The sequence below is a fragment of the Pinus tabuliformis genome, chromosome 8 (assembly GCF_031772625.1).
Source record: "Pinus tabuliformis cultivar Carrire ecotype Pingquan chromosome 8, CPIR1, whole genome shotgun sequence".
Lineage (NCBI taxonomy): Eukaryota > Viridiplantae > Streptophyta > Pinopsida > Pinales > Pinaceae > Pinus > Pinus tabuliformis.
Genome location: NC_142294.1, coordinates 228,405,221 through 228,409,721, shown reverse-complemented (window position 1 = coordinate 228,409,721; position 4,501 = coordinate 228,405,221). Strand labels below are relative to the sequence as shown.

Genomic DNA, 4,501 nt, shown 5'->3' with positions numbered 1-4,501 from the left:
CCACCTATCTTCTTGCAGTCTGCTCCTCACCCCTCCCGGACTCCGTCTCCTTCGCATTCGAGGATGCATAGAGACTGCAAGAAAGGGATCTAAGGAAATTCGGGGTTTTTCTTCATATGCACCCCGTGTCCTTCGCATTCGAGGAAGTATAGAGACTGGAAGAAAGGGATGTAAGGAAATTTAGTGGTTTTTTTCATATTTTTGTTAAAATATAATATCTCTGCACTGAATTGAGAAGCAGGCACCGATGCCCTTTTGAATTGTTCAAAACTTGGAAAGAGATTTTAGTCAGAAATGGGTACCGGATGGAGAAAGGCTCGAAAAGCATTCGGCCTTAGCGTTTGTGCATCTTTCCCTCCTGAAATCGATGATTTGGATTCGGGAGGTCCAAGGATCGAAATCTCTCACGGGAAGCATGTTTCAAGCGCCGGATCGAATAGTCATCTTGTCAATTGCCCGAGGTCGGATACCCAAATTCTGGGGTTGCAAAATAGGGAAAGCGATGAGTCGCCTGAAACGGTGTCGAAGAACTTGCTACCCTCGTTGCTGCGACTGAATTTGTCTCGGAACGGGATTCGGGCGTCGAAGGTAAGTTTTTTGAAAATAAATTATTCTGTAAATTAGGAATCGTAGTCGATCTTCTGTCTCACAGTGCCACAATGAGGCCTAAGATAAATTTTTGAAAAGTTCAGTCTCGCGGTTATCAGATTCGATCTTGATACCTGAATGCTGTTAAAGACTTTCAACGATGATAGAAAATCGTGAAAATATTGCTATCTTTAGTTTTTTTTAATGTCCTTCTCCTATTCATTGGATTCGATCTTGTGTCTTGCAATATGCTTAAATGTGGCAATAACAGAAAATCACATGAACTTTGTGTGGCCTGGATTAGAAGCAAATATTTTGTCTGTGGCATTAATGAGTGGTCGTGAATGATAATTTATTTTGTCGATGATCTCATGTTGTAGGGCTGTTGTGCAATCTGCTTGGATACGATAAAGCCCGGCGACGGACATGCGATCTTTACAGCGGAATGTTCTCATTCTTTTCATTTTCCGTGCATTGTCTCCAATGTCCGTCACGGGAGCTTGATCTGTCCGGTTTGCCGAGCAAAATGGAAAGAGGTGCCATGGGAGATTCCCGTAAATAGAAACCTACGGAATCGAAGGCCGGACAATATTGATATAGACGAAGAGGCTGCTTTGAGAGCCGCGGCAGAAGATCTGAGAAGATTGAATCCGGCGCCCGGTGCCCTGACCAATTCGATCTCAAGCTTTAGACTTTATCGTCAAAGCCTTACCCAAGAACCGGCAGTGTACGACGACGACGAGCCTCTGGATTCGATTTTGAGCTCGGGAGAGAATGAAGGGCAAACAAGCTCACAACCCGATGATGATCAAGAATTCGAATTCAAGGGTTCCGTCGTCAATCCAGAAGAAAGAAGCGATGGAGCTTCTGGAAATGTACGGAAAATGAGAATAGCATTGCTTCCCGAGGTTGAAGCCGTTGCGGCCATTGAAGATTCCGAGAATTTTACAGTACTGGTGCATGTGAAGGCTCCGTCGGCCAGCGAAGCTTCGAAGAAACAGAATCAAGAAAACTGTGAGAGAAATATGGTTATAGATCCAGGCTGCCGTGTGCCGATAGATCTTGTTACGGTTCTCGACGTTAGCAGAAGCATGTCGGGATTGAAGCTGTCGCTCTTGAAACGGGCCATGGCTTTTGTAATATCAAATCTGAGCCCAGCGGACCGGTTATCCGTCGTTGTGTTCTCTTCGACGGCCAAGCGAGTCTTTCCCTTGAAGCGAATGTCTCCGGATGGCCAGGCTGAAGCGAACCTCGTCGTCGAGCGGCTGCTCTGCTCGGGCGGTACGCACATCGCCGAGGGTTTGAGAAAAGGCGCGAAGGTGCTCGAAGAGCGTCGCCAACGGAACCCCGTGGCGAGTATCATGTTGCTCTCCGATGGCCAGGACACTTCCAATTCCAATAACAGTTCTCGCAGGTTGGCCAGACAAAGCACGCGTCATGGCCACCTTCGAATTCCCGTCCATACCTTCGGCTTCGGAGTTGACCATGATGCTACCACGATGCACGGCATTTCTGAAGACACAGGGGGAACCTTTTCGTTCATTCAGACCGAAGGCCTCGTGCAACACTCCTTCGCTCAGTGCATCGGCGGCCTGCTCAGTGTCGTTGTGCAGGACATCAGTGTAACGATTAGAGCTTGCGCAGGAACGAAGCTGAAAAGCATCAATGCCGGAAGCTACGAAACCTGCGTTGCTGAGGACGGAAGCCTAGGGATGGTAAATCTCGGTGATCTCTACGCCGAGGAAGAGAGAGATGTACTTGTAGAACTCAAGGTGCCAGCCGTGAGTTCTGCTTCAATCCCTATGAATTTGATCTCCGTCGATTGCTCTTACAAAGATCCCGTTTCCCAGCGAAATTTCAAATCAAGAGCACATTCTCTTTCAATTTTACGTCCGGAGAACACGGACGGGCATCCAGTTGCTCCAAATTTGGAAGTGGAGAAGCAAAGGACCCGTCTGAAAGCGGCTCAAGCCATAGCTGAGGCGAAAACGCTTGCTGATCTCGGCGAAATGTCAGACGCACAGGAGGTTCTCGAGGATGCTAAAATAGAATTGCAACTGACTCGAACTGGTGACCACTCGCTTTCTCTTGCACTGGAAGCGGAAATTACAGAGATTCAAGCAAGAATGACGAACAAGGAAACCTACGAGCGGTCCGGGCGGGCGTTTGCGCTTTCTGCTCAGAGCTCTCATTTTCGTCAAAGAGCCACTACACGCGGCGAAAATTTTGAGAATTACAGCAGGGAATACCAGACACCATCCATGGCCAACATGGTTCTGCGTTCCCAAACCCTCTCGTCAACGGCATCAACGGTCCATGTTTCTAATTCTACCGCGAGTTCCAGTTCGAGTTCGATCTGTGCTCGGTGAACGTCTCAGAATCTCGCCGAAATCATGTGCTAGGGTCCGCGATTTGAATTGTGGATTTTGACCTGTAAAATTTAAGTCATCTTGTAATGACGTTTCTTTAACAGTATCATTTGAATTTTTTAAGGTCTCAAACTAAGGCTGTAGCAATAATAAGATGGTAGAGAGAGTCTCTTGTTCTGATCTGAATCTAAGTGATTTAAACTTGAAACTGATACCAGATATGATTTTATTTAAACTTGCAATTGGGGCAAGTGGATATTATTTTATTTAAATTTTGAAGTTGGTGCAAGTTGATATGATTTTCATTCTTTTAAAGTTCATATTAGTGTAAACAAATGCATGTGTGCCTAGACAATTTCCAAATTACTTTAGAAGATTGATAAAACCACTAAGTTTTGAAGCATCTCTTCCGTTGTTGGTATTGTTATGTATTCGGTTGCTAAATTGGTAGTGTTATTCCTCTGACAATGATTGATATGTCGTTGGAACTGAATTGGTAGTGTTATTCCTCTGAGAATGATTGATAGGCCATTGGGAGACTATGGCCTGTGTACCATCACAGGTAGAAGCTATATTCTCGTCGTCTTCTAACAACTCCGAGGTTATCCTTGCGCTGTATTTGTTCAATGCTACTACCATGGCGTTCACATTCAAGTTCTGCTTGGGATGCTCAAATACTGAAAGAAGAGAGTCCAGAGGTATTTTTCCTTCTATTGTATTCCAAGTGCTTTAAAGATTTGATATTTGGCATTGAATTGAAGAGCAACTAGTGATGCCCTATAGACTTTATGTTGATATAGCTATTTGATTTCATTCTATAGCTCAATGTAAAGTTTAAATTTGAAGTTTGAAGAGATTGAGGTATTTATTTTTGGTAGTTGTGAAAGAATAAGAAATAAATTTGATGAGATGTGTTTTGTGTAAAGTTTAGAAGAGGTTATAATTACTTTTTCAAAGTCCTTTTTGTACCATTCATTAGTAAGGATGTTTTGGTTGGTAATTTATTTCATTAGTAAGGATGTTTTGGTTGGAAATTTATTTAGAAATGTTTTAAAGTTTAATAAGGGGTTTTAATTTTTTTTTTTAAGTTTTGTTTTTATATAATTCAGGGTTGAAATCAGATGGATGTGGGATGATTCGTAAGGATTTCTCGTTGGAAATTTATATGGGAAGGTTTTGAGTTTAGTGAGAAATTATAATTTTATATATATATAGTTTTGAATGATATGGGTGGAATGATTTGGGTGGAAAATTATTTAAAAAGATTAGAAGTTTAAGTTTTAAACTATATAACTTTTTTGTAATGTAAGTATATTTTAAGATTTATATATCATTTTTATCAATGTTGGAATTTGTTTTTCATTTTACTCTTTCAACTATTTTGAGTATTCATATTTTTTGTTACAATTATTATTGAATTGTATTACATATTACATATTTTGTAATCAAATTTAGAAATAACATATAGAAAATTTAAAAGTTATTCCAAAATTTGAATACATTTAATGGGAGTTAAACATTTTATGCGATCTACAAACAAGAAG

The 4,501-nt window shown here is 41.6% G+C and overlaps 1 pseudogene; it reads left to right on the top strand.

Annotated features, from left to right (window-relative positions):
* Nucleotides 1-294: 294 nt before the first annotated feature.
* On the top strand, nucleotides 295-2,990 carry LOC149234966 (E3 ubiquitin-protein ligase WAV3-like; annotated as a pseudogene).
* The last annotated feature ends 1,511 nt before the right edge of the window (nucleotides 2,991-4,501 follow it).